Source organism: Carcharodon carcharias, chromosome 2, assembly GCF_017639515.1.
Source record: "Carcharodon carcharias isolate sCarCar2 chromosome 2, sCarCar2.pri, whole genome shotgun sequence".
NCBI classification, from domain to species: domain Eukaryota; kingdom Metazoa; phylum Chordata; class Chondrichthyes; order Lamniformes; family Lamnidae; genus Carcharodon; species Carcharodon carcharias.
Window position 1 is genome coordinate 7,894,796 of NC_054468.1, and position 12,662 is coordinate 7,907,457.

Sequence of the window (12,662 nt, forward strand, 5' to 3'; positions counted from 1 at the left end):
GTTTTACATAGCCCAGCCATAACTGGTGGTGGATGACAAACCTGTTTTCCATGATCTGCATTTAAATGCACACCCCTCGAACTTAAGGGAGTAGAGAAGAGGGCTGGACGATATGGCGCTGCCAGAGCGAGTGATCGTATTTGCTTTATTGGGGAGTAGAGAAACTAAGATGAAGGTGAGTGTCTGCCATTGAGGAAAGCACAGGCTGCAGAAATTCTGTAGGAATTTGATGGCTAAAGGATAGGCAGTTGGCATTTTGAAAATACATTTTGTAAGTGACTTGGGGAAACATTTGTTTTCCGGGAATCGGTACAGAAGGATGTTGAGTTGGGGTGCAGAATGGGATATGGGTGCAGTGTGATACAAAGCAGGGATTGTACAGGGCTTGATCTCTGATCGATATCAAGGGACTAGGAAGGCCACGTGGGATGATGAGGCCAAGGGGGTGGTCATCAGAATGGGTTGGGGAGTTTAAATGGAGGGAGAGGTTTAAGGGGTATAAGAGTGCAGTGATCTCAGAGGAGAGAAGGAGACAGCCTGATGAGTCGAGATGGAGGTTGAAATCAACGAGCATGAAAAGCCAAAACACAAAATGTTGGAATTCCTCATTACCAGGGGAGGCAGTGGCATAGTGGCATTATCAATAGACTGGTATTCCACAGATCAGGATAATGCTCACGGCAGATGGTGAATTTTGAATTCTATTAGAATCGTTGCTGATTGTCGCAAAAACCCATATGGTTCACTCATGTCACTTAGGGAAAGATATCTGCTCATCTTCCCAGATTTGGCCTAGATGTTACTCCAGACCCACAGTAACACGGTGGACTCCTAAATGCCCTCTGATCTAGAGCAATAATGGATGGACAATAAATGCTGGCTTATGCCATTAACTAATACAAAGAAAATGTTACTGGAATACAGGCTAACAGCATTAATTCAGGAGTTTTGGCAAGTGCTCAAATAAATCTGCACAATGGTGTAGCTGCAGACTGAGTGCAAGGAGACCGAGTGCTTAAATCTGGGAATTTGGTAATTAAGAGAATTTAAAGCAGTGAGAGAGAAGTGGTGCTGCTCCGGCCTTTTAGGAAAACAGAAACTTCAAAGAGAGGGAGCCTGAGACAGTGAGATATGAGATCTGAAACCTGGGGTCATTATGTAGGCCAGTTAGCTCAGCGTCAGTTACAGGGAAATGTTAATGGCTGTTATTAAAGTTGTTACAACAGGAACTAGAATAGGTCAAGGCAATCAGGCAAACTCAACATTGTTTTGTGAAGAAGAAGTCATACTTAACCAATGTTTTGGAATTCTTTGAAAGTGTTAAATGTGCCGTGGATAAAGGGCAATTGATAGATACAGTGTACTTAGTTTTCGGGAAGGCATTTGACAAGGTGTCACACCAAAGGTTAGTGTGGAATATAAAAGCTCATGATGTAGGTGGTAAAATATTCGAACGGATAGTGGATTGGATAGATAAGAGGAAACAGAGGATAGCCAAAAATGGGTAATTTTTTCTGGTTAGCAGGGTTTACTGAGTGATGTGCCACACAGATCAATTTTGGGTCTTCAACATTTTATCTTTCTTATAAATGACTTGGATGAAAGGACAGCTGGTTTGGTTGCTAATTTTGCTGATGACACATGGATAGGCAGGAAATTAAGTTGTGAAGAGGGCAAAAGGAAGCTTCGAAGTGATATAGTTAGGCTAATTTTGTGGAGAACGATCTGGGAAATCTGGTATAAGGTGGGTAAGTGTGAAATTGCCATTTTCACAAAAGAGTAAAAGAAAGAACATATTATCTAAATGGTGAGATATTTCAGAGCTCTGAAATTCAGAGAGATCTGGGTGTCCTAGTGCGTAAATCACATAATGCCAGTACACAGGTAGAGCAAGTAATTAGGAAACCAAAAAGAATATTGTTGTTTATTGTGAGGGGATTTGAGTATAATAATAAGCACGTTATGCTTGAGTTGTCACTGGTGAGACCACATCTGGAGTATAGTGTACAGTATTGACCTCCTTCTGTAAAAAAGGATATAAGTTTGTCAGAATATATTCAGAGAAGGATATTAAACTAATACCTGGAATGGGCGGGTCACCTAATGAGGAAAGGTATCCAAAAGACTTTAGAAGAGAAGGAGCTGACTTGATTGAAGCCTTTCAGATTCTAAGGGGTCCTGACAGAGAGGATGTTTCCTGTTATGGGGGAATCCAGAGCTAGTGGTCATGCTTGAAAATTGAGGGGTCACAATTTTAAAACAGAGATGAGACAGAGATGAGGTGATGTGTTTTTCTCAAATATCGTGAGCCTTTGGAACTCTCTTCCTGACAAGGCAGTAGAAGCATGGACTTTGAATATTTTTTGGGCAGAGCTAGGCAGGTTTTTGATTAACAAGGGAGTGAATGGTTTATCACAGGTAGGCGGGAGGTTAAAATCAGATCAGCCATCATCTTATTGAATGCTGGAGCAGGCTTGATTTGTCCAGGGGTCTACTCCTGATCCATGTTTATGTGCTCGTATGCAAGTTAGAGAATTGATTAACTTTACATTCTTCCCTCTATAAATAAATACAATGGTTTAATCTGGTAGTGTGTGGATTTAAGTGCTTTACTAAATATATAGCATAACTATTTAAATTGTATAATATCACTCTGGATAAAATTGGGCGTTATTCTAAATTTGAAACCTAATTAGATGAATGCCAATAGGATGAAGATGGCTGGGTAGATTATGCCTTGCAAGTGCAGAATGTGGGAGCTGATGGATGCATGTATAGTCCACTGTAGCAATGTCTGCATTAAGTGTCTGCAGATTGTAGACCCTCAGCCTCGAGTTGATGAGCTGAATTCCCAGCTCAGATATTGCAATGCATCGGGGAACCAATATTTTACCTATACACTTTGTTCGAGGGAGCAGTCACATCTATTCTGCTAGGTGCTTCAATTTTGGTCCGTGGCCAGCGAGAGTAGGGTGGGAGTGTAAAAGATGCAGTGACGGTTAGCAAAAAGGTAGCAATGGATGAGGATTAGCCCTTGCAATTGGAGAACAGTTTTAAGGTTCCCGCAGCAACTTTGGACGAGAGCAGTAGCTGCATGGAGGATAATTAAGCTGAACACAGCAACGTAGTGCAAGGGTTCTTTAAAGTGTAGGGAGTAAACAGAATGCAGGTGTATTAAAAGGCAGTACAGTTAGCCCATAGCCATTGTCCCGTGTAGGCTGTGTTGCCTACCTGGTGCCAAGATTGAGGCAATATCTCCAGGGCTGGAGAGTCAGAAGGAAAGGCTCCTGTTTTCCTGGTGCACATGGGTACCAATGACATAGGTAGGACTAAGGAAGAGGCTTTTGCTGAGGGACCATGAGCAGCAAGGAACGGAATGAAAAAAAACAGAATAACAAAGGGAATCATAGCAAATTGACACAGGGTAAATAAGATCGGAGGGTATAATGCATGGCAACAAGATCGATGTTGCAGAGGTGAATTTCGATTCATGGTGCACAGGCACTAATACTGAGGACAGTAGGAGATAGATCATTGGGGCTCTCTTTATTTGAACCACGTTGGGACCACCGTACTGGCCACTTGTATAGCGAGGGCTATAGGGAGAGCAATAAAATTAATATTGGGCGAATTTTTCAAATCATTGGCGGGATGTAGGTGTCGCAAGCTAGGCCAACATTTATTGCACATCCCTAATTGCCCTTGAAAAGGTCGTGGTGAGCGGCCTTCTTGAACTGCTGCAGTCAATGTGGTGTAGGTGCGCCCACAGTGCCCTTCTCGAGGGATTTCCTGGATTTTGATCCAGCGAAAGTGACAGAATGGCAATATATTCCCAAATCAGGATGTGAGTGGCTAGGAGGGGAACTTTCAGGTGGTGATGTTCCCATGCATCTGCTGCCCTCATCCTTCTCGATGGTAGCAGTCTTGACTTTGAAAGGCATTGTCCGAGAAGCCTTGGTGAGTTTCCGCAGTGCATCTTGGAGAGGTTTTGAAGTGTTTTGTCACTTCTTAACAATTAAGAATACACACACAGCTATCTGCTTCTTAACTCCAAATTCCTGAATGAAAAGGGATGATTCATTTAAATCTTATTCTCCACCAGAAGGCAATACATCCGGGACTTAGCACACTCTACTGTCACGTTTTATCTAACAATGTTTTTCAAGTAAAATGCTCTTTTACAAATAAACATATAAGTTAAACACAAACATCACAATGGTGCACACTGCTGCCACTGTTCATCAGTGGGCTAGTGAGTGAATGTTTGTGCATAGGGTGCCAATCAAGCGAGCTGTTTTATCTTGGGTGGTGCCAAGCTTCTTGACTGTTTTTGGAAATGCACTCATTCGGTCAAACTCCTCCAGTTTCCCATCAGACACCTGACTTATGCCTTGTACACGGGGAATCAGGTGGTGAGGTACTCGTAACAACATTCCTAGCCTCCGACCTGCTCTTGTAGACACAGGATTTATTTTGCAAGTCCAGATCAGTTTCTGGTCAATTCTACATGACATAGTTAGCGGCCCAAATAGTGATAACCAAATGGAACAGACAAACATAACTTTGAACCAGGAAATGAGATTTGAGTAGGGACAATTGATTTGAAGAAAATGAATTAAAGGCTCTTTAGTTGAATTTTGCAGCCAATTAAAGCACGATGGATGAATTGGTAGCATAAATAAAATAATAGTTAGTTATTACAGAGGCATGGTTGCAACTGGCCATGGCTGAGACCTGAATATGCACGAGTATTTGACATTTCGGTAGGTCAGAACTCAATAAAAAGGAGGTAGGATGTTAATTAAGTATTGATTCAATGCAATATTGAGGAGCAAAATCGGTTTGGAGGGTTAAAATGTATAATGAATTTAGGTGGAGATTGGAAATAGTAAAGGAAAGAGTACACTGATGAATATGAATTATAGGCCCCCAGACAGAACCTACACTGTATGACAGGCTATATAGCATGAAATAGTGGTGGGCTTGTAAGAAATTCTTTTCTTTAATTCTTGCATGGGATTTGGGTGCTTCTTGTAACTTCTGTTTTAGTCACACATCCCTGTTTGCCCTTGAACTGAGTGGCTTCCCAGGCCATTTCAGTGGGTAAGGGTAGCAGATGTTTGTTTCATAATAGACATTAGTGAAAAAGATCAGATTTTTTAAAAACAATCAATGATAGTTATCATGGCCAAAATTACTGAGACTGGATTTATAATGCAGATATATTGATAGAATTTAAATTCCACCAGCTGCTTGGTGATATTTGAACACATATCTGCAGTGATATGTGGATTCCTGGCCTAGTAATGCTACCATTATGCTTGCATCTCCCCCAAATACTCTGAACTGCAACAATCATAAGCGATTTGAATCTTCAAATAGATTGCAAGAATTAAATTGGCAAAGGGAGCTTGAAGGATGTGTTCATGGGATATATTGTGGATAATTTCCTCGAAAAGCTCATTCTGAAAACAGACAGGAAACAGGCTATTTTAGAACTAGTAACGTGTAATCAGAAAGCATTAATAAATGACCCCAAATGAATGGATCCTACACTTAAGACTGATCATAACAAGACACAATTTTGCGTATGGTTTGAGGGTGAAAAGTGTGAGCCTGCAACTCAGGTGCTAAAGGCAAGTACAAGGGCAGGGAGTCAAATTTGGCTTAAGTGAGATTGGACAATACATTAACATTGTAATGCTAGGGAAGCAGTTTCAAGCATTTGAAGAGATATTTCATAAGTCTCGTCATAAATAGATTCAGTTGTGAAACAGAGACTGCAAGAATGATGTCAAATCCGTCGCTATCTAAGCAAATTAAATGTGGTATCAAACTGAAAGAAAGCATGTAAAAATTGGCAATGTTTAGTAGCAGGGCAGAAGATCGGTTAAATTTCAGAAAGCAGTTTTTAATTGGAAAAGATGACAAAAACTATAATTATGAGTGAGAAATTGGAAAATGAGAGTTAACTAACAAGAATGTAGCAGCAGGGCATTTGGAATGTCACAATACAATCAGACAATGTCAACTTGATATCGTTAAAATGAAACCTTGTTTGACAGTTGTACCAGAATTCGATAAGGATGTAGCAAGCAGGGTTGGTAAACCCTGTAGATATAGCACATTTAGATTTCCAAAAAGTGTTTGAGAAGGTGCCACAGAACAGGTTACTTCAGAACATAAGAGCTCATGATGTTGGGTGAGATATTTTAGCTTGCCAAGTAGATTGGCTAACTAATGGGAAACAGATATTGGTGATCAATGGACCATTTTCAAGCTGGGAAACTGTCCCTAATGAAGTGCCACAGGGATCAATGTTTGGCTACAACTATTTACGATCTATGTTAATTAGTTTTTTGAAGGGATCATAGGTATTGTAGCTAAATTTGTCGGTGATAGAAATATTTGTAAGAAAGCAAGCTGTAAGGAGGATAGAAAGTATATACAACGCAATGTAAGGGTACCTTCAGTGAGGGGGCAAAGCAATGGCAGATGGTGTTGCCCCAGTGGGAAAGCATGAGATTGTCCACTTTGACAGTAAGAATTGAAAGCGAAATATTTTTTTAAAATAGAGAGGTAGTGCAAAATGCTGTAGTACATAGGGTTTTGGGTGTTCTTGTGCATGTATTACACAACGTTAGCATGCAGGTAAAGCAAATAATTCGGAAGGCAAATGGAATGTCCGCCCAATTGCAATGCATGAAATATTTCTACAGCTCTGCAAGGCATTCGTGAGATGGCAGCTGAAGTGTTATGAACAGCTCTGATCTCCTTACTTAAGGAATATACTAGCATGGGGGCAGTTCAGAGAAGATTCAATATGCAGATTCCGAGGATGAAGAGGTTGCTTTACAGGGAAAGTTTGATCAGGAGGAACTCATTGAACTTTAGAAGAATGACAGGTGGCCTTACTGAAATATACAAAATTCTGAAGGGGCTAACAGGTTTCGTGGAGAGAAGATATTTCCTGTCATTGGCGATGCTATAAACAGGGGCACAATTTTAAATTAAGGGTCTCCATTTAAATGGAGATGGGGAATATCTTCACTCTGAGGACCGTTAGCCTTTGGAATTCTCTTCCACAGAGAACACTGGAGGCGGTTTCATTGATAATATTCAAGGCTCAGTTACACAGATTATGATTTACAAGGGAGTCAAGTTTTGGCGCAAAAGCAAAAACGTCGAGTTCAGGCCAAAATGAGATTGACCATGAAATTACCGAATGGTGGAATATGCTCAAAGAGCCGAATGATTTTGAACAACTATGCCAAATTTCCTCCCAACTTTCTCTTCCACAAGTGGGACAGTCCCACTCCTCCAATTAAAGTATGGAACTGAAGTTCCTCATTCTCGTCAATCTTCTCTGCATACTTTCCCATGTTCTCTCTTCATTCCTAAAGGGTGGTGCTCAGAATTGGATTCAATATTACAGTTGAGTGCAAACCATGTTTTATTCAAGTTATGGTATTGTCCATGTTTTCATGCTTATATAATGGCTTTATTTATAGCTCTAAGGATGCTGAATGCTTTATTAACCGTTCTCCCAAACCAGTCTGCATTAGGGTAATTCACATAAACCCCATAGTTTCTCTGCTCGTTCGCCAACTTTAGAATTGTATCGTTTTTCCTTGTGTTTTTGCGATTTTCCTACCCACGTGAATCACTTCACACTCCTCTGTGCAATTTTCATCCAGCACTTGCCCACCTTTTCCACCAACCTATGGCTTTTTAAGTTTACACTATCGTCTTCACATTTCACATTGCTGCCAAGTTTAATGTCATCTAAAAATGTTCAAATTATGCCCTGTACACCAAGGTGTAGGTCATTAATATAAATGTCCTCTTTCTCTAACTGGTTCCCCGGCTTTCCTCATACCATTTGATACGTGCAACAACTACTATCTTATCTCGTTCAGGTTGTCTGGACAGAATTTACAGACCAATGCAGTTTTCTCAGAACAGTTTTAAAACAGAAATTAGGCATTCACAATTTTGCTTCCTTATCTTCCTCTCAAACAACATCTTATTGTCTCAAAAGTAACCCACTAAATTGTGTTTGACTCTTTTTTAGAATTATTCCAGATTCATTAATTCGGCCAAAAAATGGATTTCTGCCAAACTTTGTCAAGGTCTTGAGCTTAACTTCACTATTTGGAAACAGACTCCTAAATACAAGAGGTTGCAGCATTTGCGATTAATGCAAATTGTTGTTAAAAATCCTTTAAAATGAAAATTCCCTTTTGAGAACATTATCAAAAACCAAACCTCAAATTTTTAAACTTTGTAAGGAATGCAATGTACAGTATAAAAATTAAAACAACCTCTTTTTCACGTGAAATGATTTGTATCCAGATTAGAAGTCCCATATGTTTATTAGCGTATTCTTTATCTTTGGATAGCATTCTCGTTATTCAAAGTAACCTGTTAAATTACACTGCACTTTACATTTAAAGATTGTCCCAAATTCAAATTACAGTGCTGATGGAACGCAGATTTCCTTTAATATTTAATTCAGCTCTTCAAAATAAACACCCTTTTATCCATTGGACCCACCCAGACCGTGTGTTTATGTCTTTTGGTTTTCCTAGAATACTTTTGAATTTCAGATAATCTTTTTTTTCCCTCAGAAATTTAGAATAACAACTCGTAAGTATCAATCCCAATCATCTTGGAAGCTGTTGATTAGGGTCATTCCCTACTAGTCTGCAAGGGGATGGTACAAGAGTTGTTCATCTCAAACAAAGGCAAACCCTGTTTTACCTAAGCAATACCTTCAAATTTCGATTTTTGCCAGAAATCTCAACTCAAACTTTATACTCAGAACTTTGGAATGCTTGAGTATACTTTTCATCTAATCTAATATGGGGCTTTCGAATAAAACATGCTGAACAGCACGCACAAATGACAATTTAGGGATGAAAACACGTTAAAGCTCACATACAAATGCTTCCATTCACACCAACAAACACATGTATAAAAGCATGTATTTATCTTGTTATAACATTGAACTTAACTCTAAACGAAACTTCAAGCAGCAGGGGGACTAAAGGGATCTTAGAGGCTTCAACTATAGGGGCAATCAAACTGGCTGAAGCTCACATTTTCTCTTCTCCTGCCTGCCAATGCTGACTAACTCCCGTAGCGGTACCCCCTTTATCTCTCTCTCTCTCTCTTCAGCACAAACAGCTCTTGTTTCTTAAATCAATTAATTTCTTTTAAGTTACAAAATTCAGGAGGGGAGTTTCAGGTCCCAATTATTCTTCCACATATTCCCAATATCTGTTGGTGGCCCCTGGAAGAAATCGATCTGCCGCTATGACCGGCACAACTCGACCGAAATATGTCTCGATTAGTTTTGTTTGTTTCAGATACAGACTCAAAATGAGCGCTGTAGCTTTGTAAGCTTTATTGTTAATCTGAGCTTTCCACGACTCCTTAGAGTGTGACGGCAGATCACCCGGCTGCCAGCGTTGTTGTTTTATTATGCTGATTAGCTTTTTATGCTTCCTGGTGAGGTGAAGGGACATAGTTCCTTCACCTCCCCGTTCAGCAACGAACTCGAGCTCGGTCTTCGCGGCCAGATCCACACACACACTAAACGGTCACATACACTAAAACAGTGACCACAATTCCTCCAAGATCTGAGTCTCCTGAGGCCTACTCACCCCATACTAAAACAGGGACCCATATTTCCCCGAGTTCTGATTCTCTTGAGGCTCAATCTCCACACACTAAAACAGGGACCCACAGTTCTCTCAGGATCTGAGTCTACTCAGGCTCAATCCCCCCATCTGTCCACCTGTATCTCCCTGGCCGAACCATTCGGATTCGTCCTGTTAGACCTCCGTTCTAATCTGACGCGAACAATTGGAGAGTAGATTTCAAATGATAATACTGACCAGATCATTGTTCCGCCTTCGCAGAGGTTCGGACGCATCCTGCCGACTACACCAATTGAAGAAGGTGCACTCTGCAATCCCGCAACAACCACAGAGACTCCGGCTTTCTTTAACCAGTTTTATTCAAGCATATGCAAAGGAGCCACAATACCTCCTAAGAATGAAGACCCAGCTCCCAGATTCCCATTACTTTTCTACCTCTTCTAATACATTTGAATACATCCAATCGGTAACAGGCACACCGGTCCAATGCTAACTCACAGAATCACAGAATCACACAATACAGAGGAGGGCCTTTGGCCCATCGAGTCTGCACCGACACGTGAGAAACACTTGACCTACTTACCTAATCCCATTTACAAGCACTTTGCCCATAGCCTTGAATGTTATGACGTGGCAAGTGCTGATCCAGGTACTTTTTAAAGGTTGTGAGGCAATCCGACTCCATCATCCTTCCAGCCAGCGCATTCTAGACTGTCACCACCCTCTGGGTAAAAATGGGTTTCCTCACATCCCCCCTAAAAGTCCTGCCCCTCACCTTAAACTTGTGGCCCCTCGTGCCTGGCCCTTCAACTAAGTGGAACAGCTGCTCCTTTTCCACCCTGTCCTTGCTGCTCATAATCTTGTACACCTCGATCAGCTTGCCCCTCAGTTTTCTCTCCTCCAACGAGAACCACACAAGTCTATCCATCCTCTGTTCATAACTTAAATGTATCATCCCAGGGGCATCCTAGTCAATCTCCTCTGCACCCCCTCCATTGCCATTTTGGAGAGCTGCTTAGTTATCACTTGAGACCTCCACCTGCCAACTCCAATTCAGAGTATTCTCTTATTCGTATGAGTTTCTCCCATCATACAATGCTATCTTTATGACATCCTTCCTGTAATGTGGTGACCTGAAACTGCACACAGTACTCCAGCTGTGGCCCCACCAAGGTTCAATACAATTCCACATGATCTCCCTACTTTTGAACTCTATGCCTCGATTACTAAAGACAACTGTCCCATATGCCTCTTTCACCGCCCCACTAACATGTCCCTCCACCTTCAGAGATCTATGGACACACATGCCAAAGTCCCTTTGTTCGTCAGAGTTTCCTAGCTCATTGAATAATTCCTTGTCAAATTACTCCTTCCAAAGTTTATCACCTCACACTTTTCAGGATTAAATTCGATCTGCCACTTTTCTGCCTATCTGACTATCCTGTCTATATCTTCCTGTAGCCCAAAACACTCAACCTCACTCGTAACCACCAGGCCAGTCTTTGCGCCATCTGCAAATATTCTAATCCTACCCCCAACATTGACATCTAAGTCATTTATATAAATGACGTATAATAGGGGACCCAGCATAGATCCCTGTGGTACACAACTGGACACGGGCTTCCACTAAAGCATGCTTCTGTCTTCACACCCCATCTCCTACAAGTAAGCCAATTTTAAATCCGCGTTATCAAATTACCCTGTGCCCCATGTGCATTTGCCTTCTTTATAAGTCTCCCATGTGGGGCCTTGTCAAAGGCTTTGCTGAAATCCATATAAACTACATCAACTGCACTACCCTCATCTACACACCTGGTCACCTCCTCAAGAAATTCAATCAAATTTGTTAGGCATGACCTCCCTCAGATGAAGCCATGCTGGCTGCCCCTGATTTAGCCTTGTTTCTCCAAGAGGAAATAGATTCTCTCTTTTAGAATTTTCTCCAATAGTTTCCCTACAACTTACGTGAGACTCGGGCCCGTAGTTCCCTGGCTTATCTCTACAACCTTTATTAAATACCGGAACCACATTAGCTGTTCTCCAGTCCACTGACACCTCCCCCATGGCCAGAGAGGAATTAACAATTTAGGTCAGAGCCCCTGCGATCTCCTCCCTTGCCTCCCTGAGTAGTCTGGGGCACAAATAATCCAGACCTTGAGATTTGTCCACTTTTAAGCTTGCCAAGGCCTCCCATGCCTTGTCAATCCCTATATAAATTTTCTTTGAGAACCTCACAGTCTCTTTCACTGAGCTTGATACATTCATCTTCATTCCCTTGAGTGAAGACTGATGTGAATTATTCATTCAACGCTCTACCAATGTCCTCTGGCTCCACCCATAGATTGCTCCCTCGGTCCCTAATAAGCCCTACTCTTTCCCTGGTTATTCTTTCCCATTGAAATACTTTTAGAGTAACTTGGGGTTGTCCCTAATTTTACCAGCCAGAGCTTTCTCATTTCCCTTCTTTGCTCTTCTAATTTCTTTCATAAGCTCCACCCTGCACTTTCTGTGCTCCACTAATGCCTCTGCTGATTTGCTTCCCCTTTACCTCCTAAAAGCCTATCTTTTCCTTCTCAATCCTATTAAGTACATAAGCATGTGATTTTGCTCACCAATTATTCTAAAGATGTGTACATAAATATATTACCCAACCAAAATTAAAACATGTATGCAAATACCTTGTTTCTCACAACACAAGGCTGTTTGTGTTTCCTCAAAGCCCACCCCGCCCCGCGCCCCTCCACCCCCTTTGTTCCTTGCTTACCTTAGTTTATCTAAGCTAAAACCATCTGCCCTATCCCGATCTGAGATGGGACTGCACTTAATCTAATTTATGTCATAGTTTTGTCTCCAGTCTGACTCTCAAGGCTGTGCAATGTTCATCTGGTAATCTTCAACTCTTATTATGTTTAGCAATCATTTCTTCCTGGGGATTTTAAGGGTTTTGCAGTAAATTATTACTGTATTCTCTTTTAGCTTTTTAATTTCCCCCTGAAA